Below are 19,377 nucleotides of genomic sequence, written 5' to 3' on the forward strand. Positions count from 1 at the left end.
AACGCGTCCAGCCTTCAGGGGGGCCCGGGGGAGAGATATCTGAGGCTTTTGGGGGGCACGCGTTCACCAAAAACGGTCAAATTACCGCTTGCTCTCGTGAATCTCCATTAAAGCTGAAGCGTCAGCAGCATGAATCCGCGGACCAAACCCGCCCCGTGTTAGCAGCTGCCGGTAGAGGAGCTTTAAGGTTGCGGGCAACGTTTTCTTGGGTCACTGTGGGCCCCTTAAAAAAAAAAAAAAAAAAAAAATCCAATGCAATGTTCTGATGGGAAAGTTGACCAATGAATCTCTCCACGTGCAATAGAATAAGTTACAAATGTCCTCCGCCCGCCTCGGAACAATGATACGACTAATATCCAGCGACAGATGCACCGGCACGTCACTGCTTTACCCGGAGTTTGGTGACCTAGTTTGAAGCAAGCGGCACGAACAGAGGACGAGCGAGAGACGAACAAATAAGTGGAGTCGAAGGGTGCATGTTACTCACTGTAACATCCTCCTCCTTCATCTCCTCCTCCACCACCACCACCACCACCCCACCTGGAGACACCGCTGCCACCTACGCTAGGCAAAAGCAGGAAGGCACGCTAACACTGCAGTGGATATGGAGGGAAAAGAAGCACTTATGTAGGAGAAAACTGAGCTGTCAGTGTGTGTGTGTGTGTGTGTGTGTGTGTGTGTGTGTGTGTGTGTGTGTGTGTGTGTGTGTGTGTGTGTGTGTGTGTGTGTGTGTGTGTGTGTGTGTGTGTATTTCACTCATGAACGTGCTCATGCCTGTAAAGTGACAGCTTTTCCTGCAAGAAGAACTGACACCCCGTGTGTGAAAACATACTGTAAAGCATCAACGCGCGCGCGTGTGTGTGTGTGTGTGTGTGTGTGTGTGTGTGTGTGTGTGTGTGTGTGTGTGTGTGTGTGTGTGTGTGTGTGTGTGTGTGTGTGTGCGTGTGCGTGTGTATTCATAGAGTCTTGTGTGTATGCATGAGTGGATGGCTGCCCCGGTGTTAAGGGACTCTTCTTGTTAGTGTGTGTGTGTGTGTGTGTGTGTGTGTGTGTGTGTGTGTGTGTGTGTGTGTGTGTGTGTGTGTGTGTGTGTGTGTGTGTGTGTGTGTGTGTGTGTGTGTGTGTGTGTGTGTGTGTGTGTGTGTGTGGCTGAATGAATAAATTCATGTTAGCAGTGTGTGGGTGGGTGTAGGTCAGTGAAAAACCAACCTGGATGTGCAGCATAAGAATAAGTATATATTGTGTGTATATATATGTGTGTACTAGTATGTGAAAGTATGGAGGTTCAGTACCCTGTCCTTATTCTGACATTATATCCTGATGATGAGATATGAGGGGAAAGGAAACCTGGAATCTGGAAATCTCTCCAGTATAGAGTAAGAATATAAATTACTGTAGGAAACCACTCAAGCACAAATCAGCAGTAACGTCCTCAGGATAAAAACGTTCGAGTGAGAACATCTCATATCGACATTACGAGGCTCCTTAAACAATTATTTCTGCTTGAAGACATTAATAATATTCAGAAATTCTTCCGCCCGGGCTTGTGTTGAACGGATTTTCCCACCGGAGAGCAAAGAGAGTACAACATCGACCAAGTGGACGGGGACCCCTGATGTTGCCTGAGAGGTAAAACTGAGGGCAAAAACATCTTCAAATAGATTAAATCAATTACGTTCAGGGTACCACCTTTATCCCACTTTCCTCCACTTTTACCACAACTGAAAACGTGTGTGTGTGTGTGTGTGTGTGTGTGTGTGTGTGTGTGTGTGTGTGTGTGTGTGTGTGTGTGTGTGTGTGTGTGTGTGTGATGTAGCTGAATGATCAATGATCCTGAGCAAATCTGACACATACGGCGTATAGATTAATACTGCCAGTTGTGTGTGTGTGTGTGTGTGTGTGTGTGTGTGTGTGTGTGTGTGTGTGTGTGTGTGTGTGTGTGTGTGTGTGTGTGTGTGTGTGTGTGTGTGTGTGTGTGTGTGTGTGTGTGTGTGTGTGTGTGTGTGTGTGTGTGTTGGCTTCATGCATATTGATTCCTTGGTCCATAAAAAAGGACAAACTGCAACTGACTTCTGAGCCCGGATGGAACTAGAAAATATAACAACGTCAAATTGATGGAAGCGTTTCATTGCCGGGTACAACCGTCTTTAAATTGCCTTGTCGGAAACGCACACGCACTTTTGAGAATTCTTGGATGTGTTGTTTTTTTTTTTTGGCATTTCAGGAACCGGTACGACTGAGCTGAATGAGACTGAAGGGAGAAGACGCGATAACAGAAACACCCGGACAATAATACGCGATCCAAATCAGCAGCTCGGCAACAGAGTCGGCCTTCGCGGAGCTTATCTTGCTCAGATTCGTGTCAGAAAGCAGCTACTTTCTTTGTTCGCCTCATATATACTTGTTTGGAAGATAGGGGCGTTCCAGATAAGAGGCCCGTCGAGTCCAAAACGGGGGGAGGGGAACCTCGAGGGGAGCCGGAGGTGTCAGCCGGGCTGATCGCCTCAGCTCGTGACCGGCAGCTGAAGGTCGACCGACGGGAGTCGTCGGGAGTTCCTGGAGCGCCTTGTGAGGACGACACTCCGGGGGGGGGGGAGCCGCTCTGAACTGTTTTAAAGGAAGTAACCGGGGGGTTTGGGGGCCGCAAACCGGCTTCACGTCCGACTTTTATGCGCGTCGAGCTCGGCGGTCCGAGGTTTAATTTAAGATGACTTAACTATTAAGTATCCGCGGCTGCTCGCGGCCTGGCTTTGACTCTGCCCATTTATATTCTCTTTTTTTTTTTTGTCCCGACGCTTCTCCAGGATTTACAGGCGCCGGACACGAGACGTAACGACTTATCACCGCCCCGTGAAGAGATGCAGATTTCACCGATTTTTCCGTCCGAGGTCGGACGGATATTTATTTTCTTTAAACCTTAATCTTGTCTGGGAGGGAAATGGAACAGCGCGTTAGGTACGCTTCAGATGTTATTGGCGCAAAAAAATGTGCCTCCTGTTCTTAATTGTAATTCTTAAACTATCGGTCCCTCGTCCTCCTTTTGGAAGTGGAAGGTGCAAGCATCGGGATAGGAGAGCGAGATGTCACAACCGATCAAATCTCAGCCCGAATTCGTGACGGGCCGCTACGATCCTTCTTTGTGATAATGGGAAAATCTGGGCGGGCGGGGAGGGGGGGGGGGGACGTTATCATTTCTCACTGGGATTTTACTTCCCCTGCAGGCGGGAACAGAGGGAGAAAAAGCCAATGTATTTCTCATAGTTAATAAAGACACCATTAGCCGGTTTTAGGGAACAGCATGTGACATTGGCGCGGTCAGTAATGGGCCTTGTGCTGCCCGTTTCCAACGCGACAGTGCCAATTTTTTTTTTTATATATAACTGCGACAAGTCGAGTCGCTGAAAGGCAGCGGCCCTGTTTTTTGTTTAAAAACGCAAAAAAAAAATGGGAAAGCGGCGCATTTTCACCGCATCGTTTTTTTGTTGGTGAAAAACACCTTGCTCTCCAACATCTACATCCATAATTGAAACGCTGTAAAATTGCTGCGCGTCCGCGTGAGCTGATGCGTGAACGGTTGTCGAGTTCGTCTGCCGGCGTTAATGGACACTTCACAGGCAATTCCCTGACAATACGTGGCCCTTCCGGTAAGAGCTTTCCCCCGGAATGAATCTCGGAGAAGCAGGTCGGTGTCATTAAAAGGATTCGGATGACGGGCGCAGGAAGACGCTCGGTTATTAAACTGGTACCTGCGCTGACTTTATTGCGAATCCTTTACACTGTCCGCCGCTAAAATAGTCCTCAAACAAAAAAACCAAAAAGAAACTAATGCCGACAGGCTCGGGGCCACGGACGCAGAAAATCGTCGCTTCAAAGGCTCAGAGTGGTTTGAACCGGGCGCAGAATATTTAATTGTGAACCGAGGGTGAACGTGAAAGTCAACTTGAAAGACGGCACTTTCAAAAATCCCCACTAATGTGAGTTTGATCAAGGCTATTAACCCCTCGCTGCTAAGTGGCAGTTCAACCCCACCGTCCCGTGGAGGGAAGGGGGGATTGGGGGGGGGGGGGGGCTCGTGTTTGCGATTCAGGGATCAACAGATTGCCCGTCTAAATAAAGCAATCTCATATTTTCGGAGGAGTTTAAAAATGAAAACCCGAGCAGGTCGGTTTTCATTACGGCCGCAAATTGGACGGTGGGATGACGGCGTGTGGTTCTCCGACAAAAAAAACCAAAACACATTTGGGGGTTTTGCTTAATGGCAACTCGAGGGAAATCTGTTTGTTGGCGAGGTTTGTCTGACTTTCAGCCACATGCGGAAATGTTTACAAGTCGGCAGTGGAGAGAGAGAGAGAGACGAGGGGCGGGCGGGCGGGCTTCGACCGCTGCTGACGACTCCATTAAAGATGCGTCCTGTTTCTATGTGGGTGCCCACGGTAACAAACGGCAGCTCGGGGGGGGGGGGGGGGGGAATCTGACCCAAATAGCTTCATGTTTGGCGGAGACGCGTTTCTCTCGTTCTCTCCGAGGGGGAAATCTTCTAATCAAAACAAAAGTCCGACGGGGATCACCGGCGAACCCGCCGCGGACGTTCGAGACGGAGGACGTTCGCGTTTTTCAGACGCCGTTAAAGCTGCTCGGCCAAAATGAATATATCTGCCGTAATTCCCCAAATATAAAAGACACAAACAACGGGGCTTTCGCGCCGTCGGTGCCCGGGCCCTAACTATCGTGTGACGCCGCCTCGCTTTTGGTTTTCCGTCCCTCCCGGCCACCCGTCTACGAGTCCCGGAGACGCGAAGCAACGTTCGTTTGTGGCACCGTGAGTGCAAAGTTCAAAGGTCGAGGACAACTGCGAGTCCGGGTCACAAGTGCCGCCACTTTCCCGAAAGACGGCGACGAGTCGAGGACACGGGACGCCTCCCGGACGGATGGACGATCACCCACAACTGCCTCTGGCTCCCTATTACGCCGGCTTAATGGGGGGCGAGAGGCCTCGGTTACCTCCCCGTCTCGCCGCGTACCGGAAAACAAACCCGCGGCTCCGGGGAAATCCTCTGACCATCCGTGTGATTACAGGGGCGCGATTAAGAGAAACGAGCAGCCGCCGCCCGAACATCTGCGACAGCTCTGTTTGGCCTTTTTTTTTTTTTTTGGATCCCGCGAGGGGGAACCCGAGTCAAAGTCATCACGTCCACCAGCTGTCTCCAACCGGGGACGCTCGCCCACACACACACTCCGGAGGACGGCTCCTGTGATTATTATGGACCTTACTGCTTTCGCGCAAACACCTTGAATTTTATTTTAACCTCGACCCGTCATCTATTCGCGCGCGCGGGTTCCTTCCGACGGCCCGTGAAACCGAAAGGGTTTTTAAAATGTTGTTTTCGCTTTCCGAGAGTTGGTGCCGGCGGGCGTTCGCACGGAGGAGAAAACGCCGCTCGACCTCGTCGGGTCGAGACGCCGAGCCGAACCGCGCAGCCGCCGCCGAGGGTTTTTATTTGCATTTCAAATAGAATAATAACAAAATAGAAATAAAAAAAAAAAACCTGAGGATGAATCAACACCAATCTTCTGGCAGCTGCTGCCTTTCAGAGTGCTCTCTCCGGGTTCAGGAGCGGATGAGGCCAGATGCCGGAGACAAAAACACTGTGGAGGCAGCGACGGGGCCAGAGGGTGGCACGTTGTGAAACGGCACCTGGATTCTCCTCTTTTCACTTCATCCTAATAGTTTTTTGGTTTTTTTTTTTAAACTCACAGCGCTCGCGGTGTTTATTCCTGCGAGATAAGGTTATCGTCTAATCGCGGCCACGTTTTCAGGAATTCAGAGAAAAACAAATGCTTTCAGGTTTTTGGAGCGTGATCACAGCTTTTGATTTGACCGAGCGAGACATGAGATTGTGAATAAAAAAATAAAAAAATACCCTTCGACAATCTGCTTTAGCGTTTTTTTGTTGTTGTTTTGTTTTGGCCTGTTTGGGCTGAGTGCTTTTCCTATCACGCGCTGGAAAAAAAAGCTCACAGTGGAAGACGAGGTGTGTACGAAACGAGACACGCGTTTTGAACCTGTCTTACACTCCCTGCGGGACAATGATGCCGTCGGGGACGAACATAAAACTGATTAACAAGAAATTGAATGAGTGAAAAGCGACGCACATGTGCTCTTTAAACCCTGTGCTCAGGCTGATAGGCAGGTTACATTGAGCAGAATGGAAAATAAATAATACAAATTTAGAGTAGTTTATCCTAAACTGTTGGGTTTTTTTTTTTTTAGATTTTTCCATCTGACTCGTTTTGAAATCAGAACTCTAGATGACGATGACGAAGAAGCCAAACCGGGGAGGTGAGGAAACGTTTCTGTCTCAGGCGCCGGACGAGCCATTTCCATCCCGAACCATAAGACCCGCCGCGCCCCCCCCCCGCCGCGCACCTCCTATCTACTGGAAAGCTGCCAGTATCTCCATTACGAGACATACTCACTGCCTTGTGTGTATTTTTTCTACGCGATCTCGGAGGCACGACTTGCTCCCGCATGGAAATTTTGGGCTGAAATGTCCCGCCACGTTGATTGGAGTGCTCTTCGAAAGCTTTCATTCCGGGGCACATGATTGCGTAATTGGACTGACGCCACAAATAGCATATATAAGACGCGCGAAGGGTGCAATCACGTGAAGTGGAGAACCTTTAGACACACCGACTCGTTTAGAAGAAGCCTCTGCTTTTCTTTTTTTTTTTCTTCTTCTTCTCGCGTGTCTGCTTTTGACCTCGCTGGAGTCAAATAAAATATTCAGGCTTCATCCCTGCAAGCAGAAGACACTCCGGATGGAATTTTTCTGAATGCACACTCTGGCTTTCTCCCTCTCTCTCGCTCTCCCCCCCCCCTTCCCCCCCTCCATCGCCACAAACATACACCATTTGTCTCCGTGCTCTGTGTGCTGCAGATAATCTTTACGAGGCAGAGACCCCATTGAGAGTATTTATAACCCAATCAGAAGGGTATTCAGCCTTTTCTTCTCTTTCCACTGTCCCCGCCCTTCCCACTCTGTCAATGTTAAAAGCTGCTAAGTCGACACGTCACCCGGAGAGCCGGACCTGGCGCCGCGGCAGGTGGCGCTCCTCACCCGAACTAACCCCTCTTACGCCGTGAAACGCAAACACACAAACTTTCAGCCATGAAAATGAATGACGAGTCGTATCTCGGCGTCAGGGGGGGGAGGGGGGGAGGGGTACGAAGCTCTCTCGGATGGCGGCTTTGTGTTTCGTGCGTTTGGGAAAATCGGCTGTTGACACGGTCATGTCTCGCTCGCTTTCATCCCGAGAGGTGGGTGGATGCGTCCCAAGGATATGTGTACGTACAGTACACCGGCGCTGCCATTTAAGGTGACGAAACCAAACGACGCCAACCGCAAGGCAAAAACAAGAGCCGAGGAAGGCGTGACGTACCGGAGGTGAGAGAAGGACGAGTGACTCAGGAAGTGGCACCAAAAAAAAAAACAAGTAGTCTGTAACTACAGTATTTTATCTAGAACACAAAATAGTTTCCGATGACGTGCCAACAGTAAATCCTATAAACTGTAACCCACATTTAAAGGACACTCTGGCTGTCGGCTACTCATGAATGAGGAACGATACCTCACGGCGTTGATAAAAGAAAGGAATAAAAAAAATAATAAAAAAAGGATGCTAAAAGCCCGCAGAGTGATTTGAGAAACCGTGCACCCTGGCCGATAAGGAAACAGAAGTTCTTACAACTTTGGAGGTATTTTCATTCACCGGTGAAGCCTCTCTGTCTCAGAAGGTTCCCAGAGCTGGTGAGGTCGCAATGTCCTCCTGAACTCTGTCCCGACTACAGACGGAGAAGTCTGGCGTCCCGAGGCTGTTAAGTTTCGAGGATGAGGCGGGAAATACGGAGCGGTCTACGGGACGGTACAAACCGCAGCTGGGGAGGGAGGGACTCAGAGATGGACTGACTTTACACCTTTAAACATGTCAGTCTGAGGAAAGACAGTCTCCTTGGACTCCTCCCACGATTCGAATCACACCATAAACAAAACGAAAACTTTGTTGTACACGGTTGATATGGAAGCAATTAAAACATTAAAAGGTCAAGTGAGTGATTCAGGAAAATTGCATGAAGTAATTCAATGCAACTGTTCCTCGGCTCAGATCTGTGATCGTTGGAAAATGACAAATCGGGAGGGGGGGGGGGGCGGCTGGGTAACGGCTCTCCTCTCCCCAGATCTGCCGCATGCCCAATTCAATATATCACTAGTAGGAGGACGGGTAGGGTGAGGGGGGGGAGGAGAAAAAGGGGAGGAAAAATGGGTTTAACGTTGCGCGGGCCATGACTCAAGGTTGACCACGATCATCAGCGGCTGCTAATGGCCCCTATTATTACACGTTAATACGCCTGTCAAGGGCGGGGGAAGTTATGGGGACGAAAAATAGCACGCGGCCTCCAAAAACTTTTCAATTTTGGTTGCTTTTTTTCTCTCTCTCTCTCTCTCTCTCTCTCCCAGAGTCTCAAACTGAGGTCCAAAACTGAAGACGCAGAACCACCCCATTTCTATTTTATGACAACACGACTCAGCGTTGCTGACGCAGCTCATCAACACCCCGCCGTTGCCTCTTTGGCGCGCTGCATCAATCAAGCCCGCGCCCGTGGAGACCGCACATCAATCACGCACTGATTTGTACGTCCCGCGCGATGTGGACGCCCCCCCCCCCCGCGGGAGCAGGGTACTTTGTACGCCGGTGTCTTTCCCCGTGATGACTCCAGACGCCTTTCGCATTTCCCGTTCACGCCCCCGCGTCGTGACTTCCGCGCGGCGGCGTTCGAGCGCGACGTCTAAAACAAGCTGTAAACAAGCCGTAAACAAGCTGTAAACAAAAGGCGGTGCCCGGAATGAATCCCGGGAGCCGTAATTCAAATCGAATATACGACGGGAATACCGAGCGGAGGAGGAGCGGGAAGGCGGCGCGCCGGTCGTGGCCCGCCGCACTCGACAAAACGGCAATCTGTGAAAGAAAAAAAAAAGAAATTGTGAAAATTCCAGCCGACGGCGAGGAATCTCTTTTCCCGTACTTTGTATTCAAAAGCGGCGAAATGATTTCTTGAAGGAGATACTGCCGGTTTGAATGTTTAATATTTCAGCGCTGACGGTGGCCAGACGAGACGGGAGATGAAACGCGCGATGACATATGGCAAAGGTCAGGACTTTCTGCTGGAGCCACCAGAGCCGTTTCCATCCAGACATCGGTGCCGAGCAGCTCGCTTCTGCATGAACTCCGAGAGCAACCGCTTGTAAAATATCTTCATAAAGAGTCGAAAATAACCCCTGCGAGGGTCCCCGAGTGAAATTGTTCTACGTTTGATTTGCGTTTCGTGCCTGGTTTTCTTTTTAACACCACGTTGTCGCGTTTTTCCGATGAAAGTAAGTTTTGAGGGAAGGATGACACTGATGCTGAAATGTCGGGACGTAAAGCTTTCACGTTGGGACTCAGTGCGGCGAGCCGTTCAGCTCTGAACAACCCGACTTCGCCTTCGGCAAACAAACACGAAGGAAAAACACGTTTCCTTGTTTGCGTCGAACTCCATAATAAAAAATAAAAAAATCCATCCATTAATTCATACGACGAAGGGTTTCAGGGCGCTGAACGCTCTTACAGTATCTGGACCGTTCAAGTCTGAGAGGCTTGTGTGTGTGTGTGTGTGTGTGTGTGTGTGTGTGTGTGTGTGTGTGTGTGTGTGTGTGAAGCGACTACCGAGCGGCCGAAACATCATTTAACAAAGAGTTTTCATGTGTATTGATCAACCGTGTACAATATCCAGGCTGAACCGAGTCTGCGTCGTCCTATTTTCTTTGGCCGCCAGGTGTCAGCGGCTTTCCCGCTCGAGGAGACAGCTGTGCAGGCTGAACCCCTCTAAAGGCCGATTACTCTCGGACCTGCCATTTAATCTTCAGCACGTCTCCTCCTCGTCATCATCGCCTTATTTTTTTGTTTGTTTTGTTTTTCGGTCGATAGTAGAACTGAGGAGTGACGCTCCGAGCGCGCGGGTTCGGACGTGAGCGCTCGTCGGATCTACGAGGCGTGAAGAGGCTGACGGGTTGCAGAAGCAGGCTTTTTACCTTGAAGGCCACTTTCCCAAATCCCCTGGAGAGGCCCACTTAGGCCCGCATCTGAACCTTTCCGGACTGACCGGCCGACATCGACACTCCCTCCACGCGCGGGTCGTCCAGATGCACGACGGAGACGTGACCGTCTTCCAGGAGTCTGTAAAGCGTGCACCTCTCGCCCCTCTAACTGAACAATATGATAATCCAGACCGCAAATAAAACGCTAGAGAAGTGTCAATTATTGCACCTTTAAGGGGTAAAACGCTGCAGATGCTCGCAGGGTAAAGTGTGAATGTGAATCACAATCCACGTGCCAGGCTTGTTTCGGAGTTGTTTCTATTATCTCAAGATAGATTGACGGGATAAAGAAAAGCTGTAATTTTACACGACTAAGCGATCGTTTACGCTTGACAAATGTTTTCTTTTGATGGGTTAAATAATTATTAAATCTACAAAGCAGTGAATGAGAGATTTCTTCAAATTTCAAAACTGTAAAAATACAATTGAAGCCATTTTTTTTTTTTTTTCCTCCCCGTGATTGATGGAAACAGCAGGAAGTCTCAGTAATTAATTACCCCAATTCATTTGCATATAAAATGAGTATCTTTTATTATATCTCAAGAGGATTCCTACTCTCGCAATTATTAAATCTGGGTGTCAGAAAGTTCACGCGCGAACGGGGGAAGAGTCGGATCGAACGCTCTCCGAGAGCAGCGAGTGACCGATGACGCGATGCATGCGGCACGTGAGGGTTTGCGGAGCGAGCGGTGGGGGGTTAAATTGGAGACTAAATGGGAGGATCGGGCTGAAAGTGAGAAGTCGGGGAGGGGGGGTGGGGGAGGGAACGGGAGCGAGACGAGTGAGAAAAACTGAAATAGAGCGGAAGAGAGCGGCGAGGGAGAAAACGTCTTAGTGGGAGATAAGGGAGGCAGGAGAGACGGAGGAGGAGGAGGAGGAGGAGGAGGAGGAGGGGGGTGGAGTGAGATGGAGGAAGGACAGAAAGACAGCGATAAGGACAGGCAGTTAACAGGGGCGGCCGCTGCTGATGTGGATAGCTCGGGGGGGAAAGCATGCCTAAACACGACACCTCCCCTGCTTGGGGGGGGGGGGGGAATTATTTCCCAGAAAACTCATCTATCCTTCAAAGGCAGACAGGAAGAGAAAAAAAATAAATAAATAACTAAAAGGTACCAAAATGTGCCCGCTTCCTTTTCTAAACACATCCCAGTCTTACATTGCTTTCCGGCGAGCCTTTCAAGAGGCAGCTCGTTCCTCCCGAGTGCAATTTCAAATCTAGCCACAGAAGATATAAGAGATGTTATCCGCTCTTAGCTGTTCATCAAAGAAGTTGACAGATTAATGTGCCGGAGCCATCTTGATTACCCCTTTAACCAAGCGGGAGCCCGTTTGCGAAGCCTTGACATCACAAAAGGTTTCCATCTATCTGGTTTCGCGCTTATTGTCGATTTGCACATGACGTAGCCTAAACCGAAATGACCAACAAAACAAGTTTGACCTTGTGGTTTAAAAACCTGAAACCGACTTCAGAAATTCTCTCTCTCTCTCTCAAAAAAAAAAAGAAAGGGACTCTTTTACACTCTTTTATTTAGGCAGAAAAGTTCATAAAAAAACAGTTAGAGACAAACAATTGGGAATAAATAAGAGCAGAGAGAGACGGCTCACTCAGAAGGAGAAGAGGTGCATTTCCCCTGGATGTTTTATAATTGCTTTTAAAATTCAATTTGACTCGTCGCCTGTGGGAACTACAACGGTGGACCGCTGCCGAGACTCGACGTAGATTTCACAGCCGAAATAAAGAACTCTGCACATTTAGCTGCATTACACATTGAAATGAATTGAAACTGAGACCTGCAATAACGGATTTCTTGGCCTCTTGGTGGCAGCAGAAATGAACTGCGAACACAACACCGATATATCATTCCCCGGTGTACTTTTAGGCAAAGAGTGATATGAGACGAGTTGAGTGGGAGTCGACGGAGTCGGAGGCTTTTTGGAGCCGACCTCCGGTGGAACTCGGTGGTACTGCAGCTTCCGCACCGGCCTCATTTTTCGAACCCGGAAGCGACGTCCCCGTTTAACATACGGTCTACGCAAAATACGCCACTACATCCACCAGCTGGCCGCTAACTCGTGTTAGTCCAGCGGACAGTTTTGAACCGACGCAACTATTGCCGGAAACAACGTTAACACGGCGGCGATGGCGAACTGGGCCGGAAAACCGAAACGCCGAGTCGACAGACATCCAAAACGCTCCGTAAAGCCGCGTCGAAACATCGCACCGGGTGATATTTCTCTGCGGGTCGGTCACATGAGCACGGCCTTGCACATTGCAGTCATCAGTTTCAGCAGCTTTCAGACTAAATACAACTCAGTTCCCACTTGCGAGAGGATATTGTTGGCAGTTTCGTCCGCGGGCAGAACCCAATTCTTTCAGCCGGCAGATCGAGGAACAGAGTGGAGACGGCAGCAGCGGTTGAGGGAAGAGCAGTTTAGACAGGAGCATTCATCACGCAGAGGTGCAATCAGGCTTAGCTTCTCGCTGGCACCGAGACCAAAAAAAAAAAAAGGAGGATAATTAGTGGGAAAGCCTGTTGTGTGCGTGTCTCAACAACACAGAACACCAGTCTGTCACTATTCCTGTGAAACGCTTTCTCTGTCCCTCCGTCATCTCCCTGCTGACTGCCGTCGTCTTCGCGTCCGCCCGCGGCTGCACGTGCTCCGCGTTCGGGCGGAGACGGGGTGGCACGGGTGGCGACCGCGTCGGCGGCGTCGATAAAAAGGTGGCGCGGAAGGAGCGCCCGAAGGAAAGCGGCACGCCGAAGAGCGGCGGTGCGGTGCGGTGCGGTGCGGTGCGGTGCGGCCCTGCGCCGCGGAAACGGCTCAATTGAAGGTGACGGTGGAGAAATCGGTGCCTCCGCCCGATCCGACGGCCGACGCCGGAGCCTGACGCTTTCGCTGCACTTGTTTAGCTGTGCGGGAAAGAACCGATACCACGTAGGGACAAAGTGGAGCGGGAAAACAAAGTAAATCACCACCGGGGACGAGTTTTAGGGAAATCATTAAAGGGCTAGTGCAGCAATTTAGAACGACATCCCCCGTAAAGTTACAGGACTTGCCAAAGACGGATTATAAAAACACAACGGCTGGTAACATCAGTTATCATGAATTCATGCATGAATCATTCGGAAGTAGTACGAGTTCATTCGTGATCTCGTACACGCACGTTGATTAAAGTACAGCATCAAAGATTATGATTTATTAAGCATGATTACGATGGATTCTATAGAACTCAGGAGGTCAGAATAATTGAAAAACATTTGTTCTCACGTTCATTATTGTCGCACGTTACGGCAGTTTTACCCACAATGCATTGTAAAGATGAAATGTTCACTACAATCATAATATTGCCAAATGAAACCAAACCCAACCTCCAAATATTACGGCACAACGTCTCCTGTCAAATACTTGAACTCCATTTTAGAGTCACAGAAACGTCACACGGCTGTTTTCACGAGCAGAGTAAGTTGGAGTCCTTCGTGAGGGCGGATCTGGCGTTCGTCGTGTACAAATGGACACAGAGTAGGATGTGTAAAAGTAAACTTCACTAAACAGATGGATGCCCATTTGTCGGGTTTGTTGTTGACATCTGCTACTGAACATATTTGTTTTGTAATTTGCAGGAAGCGAAAAACCTCCCCTGGATGACATTTTACTTTGACAGTCACCCATAACAAACCGCCACCTGTTTGCAACCAGCTGAAACGGCAATTTCATCCATGTTTGTTTCGCCTTTTCTCCTGCATCTCTCTCTGTTCACCTGTCATGTTTTTTGTTTTTTTTGGGTGGTTTATCTATTCCACTCTGCATGTTTTTCGTTTTTGTGTCTCTTTTCATTGTCTGCCTCCCGGTCGGCCGGCTTTATTCATTCACGCGTTGCGACTGAGACAGAACCGATTTTCAGGGGAGCAGAGTGACGTAGCAGCGGCACAGCAGGGCATACATATATACATATATATATATATATATATATATATATACAGTATATATATATATATATATATATATATATATATATATATATTTGATTTTGATTTGATTTGATACACTTTATTAATCCCCGAGGGGAAATTTCTTCACTACAGCAGGGGGGCTCTCAGGGGGGAGATGCTGCAGCAGGCTGCCACTAGCGCGGCGCCAGGTAACCTGACCTGAAGTGCATGTTTTTGGATGATGGGAGGAAGCCGGAGAACCCGGAGAGAACCCATGCAAGCACAGGGAGAACATGCAAACTCCGCACAGAAAGGCCCAGGACCGGATTTGAACCCGGAACCTTTTAGCTGTGAGGTGACGGTGCTAACCACTGCACCACCGTGCCGCCCAATAATAACAACGTGAAATACATTTTTTCTGAAATTTTTGCAAATCTATTTAAAATTTAAAAAATGAAAAAAATCACATGTACATAAGTATTCACAGCCTTTGCCATGACACTCAAAATTGGGCTCAGGTGCATCCTGTTTCCACTGATCATTCTTGAGATGTTTCTACAACTTGGTTGGAGTCCACCTGGTAAATTCAGTTGATTGGACATGATTTGGAAAGACACACAACGTCTATATAAGGTCCCACAGTTGACTGCATGTCAGAGCACAAACCAAGACATGAAGTCGAAAGAATTGTCTGTAGACCTCCGAGACAGGATTGTATGGAGGCACAGATCTGGGGAAGGGTAGGATGAAAACCTTCTCCAGAGCGCTCTGGACCTCAGACTGGGGCGAAGGTTCATCTTCCAACAGGACAACGACCCGAAGCACACAGCCAAGATAACAAAGGAGTGTCTTCGGGACAACTCTGTGAATGTCTTTGAGAGGCCCAGGCAGAGCCCAGACTTGAACCCGATTGAACATCTCTGGAGAGATCTGAAAATGGCTGTGCACCGACGCTCCCCATCCAACCTGATGGAGCTTGAGAGGTCCTGCAAAGAAGAACGGGAGAAACTGCCCAAGAATAGGAGCCAAGCTTATAGCATCATACTCAAAAAGACTTGAGGCTGTAATTACTGCCGAAGGTGCTTCAACAAAGTATTGAGCAAAGGCTGTTAATACTTATGTACGTGTTATATTTTTGTTATTTATTTTTAATAGATTTGCAAAAAATTTAAACAAACTATTTTCACGTTGTCATTATGGGATATTGTGTGTAGAATTTTGAGGAAAAAAATTAATTTAATCCATTTTGGAATAAGGCTGTAACAACAAAATGTGTAAAAAGTGAAGCGCTGTGAATACTTTCTGGATGCACTGTATATATATCAAAAAAGTAGGGCTTGTACATATTTATTTAAAAGCAATTTTAGGGTGCGGGTATCGCTACTTTTATTAAAAAAAAAAAAGAAGAAAAAAAAGGAAAAAGAAGAATTAGAAGAGTGGTGAACTGCGTGACGTTGCTCCCTCATGTAAACTGGCTTAAATAAATCATGTCTCATCTGAAAGGCTCGGCGCTATTTCCCAAGCTGCAGCTGGGCACAGAAAGGCCTCTCTTCTTCTCGGTGCATCTCTCTATATCTCTTAACTGTATGTTTCTGTCTCTAAAGCAAGACATTACTGCCGCTGAATGCAGCACAGAGACAGAAGTGTGGGATAATTCCTCATCTCCCTCCTTCACTTTTCCGTCTCTTCCGTTCGTCTCTGTTTACGATCCCGGCGGAGGACGAAATCAAATCTAATCCCTTAACGGAGCGCCAGCAAACAAGCTGCCCAAAACATCACAGAGGCTGAACTGACAGAGTGGCTGAAGTCAAAGGCTGAGGCTGACTGGAGGACAGTTTTCATGTTGCTTTTTCAAAGTTTCACGCCCGACAGATAAGTCTGATGTCGTTAAACCGACAAAGTTCAGGCGGTTTCAAATCCACTAAAGACTGAAAACGCTCAACGTACTCAACGCGCTGGAAGTCTTTTGAAAAGGTTCATAGCGAGAGAATAAAAATACATAAATAGTTTGACACTTTAGGAAATACACGCAGATTTGCATTTTCGCCGGACGTTAGGTGATCAGTACCTCTCTCTGTTAAATGAGAAGCTAGAGTTTGAGGAAACAGAAGCGCTGCAACTTCTATTCTATTTGACGTTCACCACTTAAGCTCCGGACTAGTTTCTGAAACAATATCTTCGACTTTAGTTTAGAAATAGCTGCTAGGCCGGCGCAAAAGTGGGCGGAGTTTGTGTAACTAATATGGAGGCAGGTTTACATGCAATAGTTCATAATAATAACACGATTTCCATCGATTTATTTCAATAAAGTCGACAGTATGATCCCGCTAGTTCAGCGGTTGTTCTGGGTTGCCTCTCTGAAGCGTGATAGTCTGATTTCAGTCACAATACCTTACCGCGCATTTCAAAATAAGAGCCTTGTTTAGAAAAAGGAGGGTTTTTGTCGACGGAAAAGCTCGAGGGCTTTTAATTTGAAACAGATACAGAAAGTATTAAGTTTGTATTAACGTTAATTGCAGGGATCAAAACGAGGCTTCAATCAACGCACTTTAAATGTCAATATGCCGACTTCAACAATAAATTAGATTCTATTGGCTTTCGTGTAAACCAAACACTTCAGAGATGATTGGATTTTCAAGTGTTTTTAAAAAAAACAAAAAAAACGTAAATGAATATCAAACAGAACAAGAGAACTGTGAACATTTTATTTCTTTTCTCGGGGCGCTCGTGGTTTACCGATATAAGAGAGTGGTATTAACGTTCTCATCTCGCTAACGGCAAGAAAGCAAATCCTGTGTATGTCCCAAAATGTCTGCTCCTTTAATATATATTTGCCATCTGTCAATGAAAGTCTAAAAACGTAAACCTTTAATGTATTCTTGCACCGTCTCGAATTCCCTTTTTGAGGTTTGGAAGCAATTACAGCACAGTGTACGTGTCACCGCAAAGAGACATGAAAGGGGGGCCTACATTGGGAGTACATTATCTTCAGTGAGCTGATGGGGTTACCATGGTTTCTGATTCTAATGCACTTTCTGCCCTCACACACACACACACACACACACACACACACACACACACACACACACACACACACACACACACACACACACACTCCCGACTACATACGATCCATTCCTTGAACTCTGATTCTAACTTCTTGAAACGGAGCCAGCTCACACCCTTTCTAGTGTCTGCAGCGCATCAGCTAATGCACTGCGCTGCTGCTCCGAGGAATGGAAGAAGCAGGAATAGCTCGGGCACGCCGCGACCACGTCTGTGTTCAAGACTGTAAAGAGTATAAATAAAATAGGGCGCAGACCATGTAGCTGGAACATGTTCTGTGCTGTTGGCCTATTAAACCGTATCGGAAGACGCGAGCAAACAAAAAAAAAGTGTCGCCTCTCTTAATCCAGCTCGTGTATCTATTTAAAAAAAAATATATAAGAAAAAAAAAGAGCACATACATGAGCGTACGAATGCTCGTATTTTGGGATTTAATGGGCCGGTGCGGGGCAAATGACTGAGAGCCAGGAGGGGTGAGGGACGGTAGGAGAGCAGGTGTTAATTGCTTATTTTCTGAGGGTTGTGTGAGTTTCGCCAAGCGCCTCCTGTCTTCCTTGAGTGCAACATGCTTTAATTGCTCATTCGTGTTGGCAGCGGGAAACATGCAAATCAAAATGCCATTTGGAAACCTTTGGAATATGGCGCTATGACTGGGTGCGCTCCATGTTTTTGTCATATGCTGCGTTGGTGCTCGGGGAAAAGTAAATGCCAATTAATTTAGTTTCCAGTGCGAGTCTGCTTGCTTTGCTAAAGCTTGTTTTTGTGCGTTTGCAGGACTGACCCAGAATATTAAAAAAGGAACACTACTGTGGATTTGGCAGAGTCATACTTTGAGGTCTGATTTGAGTTTATTTCAGGTGAAAACACGCTCGAGATGCTGATGTTAAGCCGTAAACACAAACCAACATTTAATCCCCTTATGAAGATGTTTTCACCAACTAAATGCCAGTAAATAGACAAAGGAGAACATTCTTTGTTTGAAGTTTGTGGTGACCTATATTCAATATCTCTACCTGCTAAAAAGCTCCTCTAATTCAACCTTCGAGTTGCTAATTGTTTGTTTGCTATTTGGTGCTGGAAGGCAGCTTAAACAGTTATTTACTTCAGCTAAAAACAACCACCGACGAGGCCGGTGAACATAAACAGTGAAGTTGCAAGCCGTAAAACCAAAACGAGCTTAAAGATGCTAAAACGCTCTGTGAAGCCGAGTGGAACTGCAGAGTTGCGTGATTATTTTCTGCGAGACCTTCATTACAGGCAACGGCTTCCACTTTCCTCGCAAAACTACTGTTAATGTCAAAATATTTATGTGTGCAGCTTGAACTTGGGTCATAAAACCCTTTCATTTTGCCGCTGTGTCTCTGTCTAGCCCTCAGATATAAAACAATAATGACTCGGTCTATATCTAGTTCATAAAAGCTTCTGCAGTGAGTGTTAAAAACTCCCTGCGACCGGACTGGTTGGCCGAGGAAAGGTTCCCCAGCTTACAGGAAGTGATGCATTTTGCATTTGCAGTTTGTCAGGAATAAATAAAACATAGAGTAAAATGACGGGCATCGGCTACCGCTGAATACAAGTAAACAGACATAAAAGGGACATTTGTTTTAGGTTTACCTTAATTTCAGTGGTCGTGTTTTTTGAAAAGAGAATTTGCCCAGTTTTTTGCCGAGCCGGGTTTTCTCCGTATGGAAACTATACTCTACTAAAGATGACTGCTTTGAGCCACCGTGCAGATCCCATTTTGTACAACACTCCCCTCCTGTGCCGTGGAGTCACGCAAACGCGCCCGCAGGCTGAACCGCTGAGTAAATAACAACTAAATAAATAAATCAAAATAAATAAAATAAAAAGAGACTTGTCGAGCTGCTGATGATGTGCTTGCCCACTTTATGCCGGGATTGCGTCATGGAAACATCAGCTGTTGCGTTTCACTCGCCCACCGGACTCCACCGGCCCGACACCAGCTGCTGATCTGGAGCCGGCGAGCGCCCGCTGAGAAGGGCACATCGCTGGCGTCGCTTCCGTGCAGAGATTCTCCTGAACAGGAACGATTCTCTCCAAAAACGCGACGCCGCGGTGGCGGCGCTCTACTTTGGCCGGGCTAGAGCGAACCCGAGAGCGAGCCCAACCATGAATAGCGAAGTGAAAAGCCTTTGTTGACATTCGGGAAACATTTAAGTTTTGTG

This window comes from Brachyistius frenatus, unplaced genomic scaffold, assembly GCF_029030835.1.
Source record: "Brachyistius frenatus isolate BFR_SWC_R1_liver_20210118 unplaced genomic scaffold, ASM2903083v1 Contig_112, whole genome shotgun sequence".
NCBI classification, from domain to species: Eukaryota; Metazoa; Chordata; class Actinopteri; family Embiotocidae; genus Brachyistius; species Brachyistius frenatus.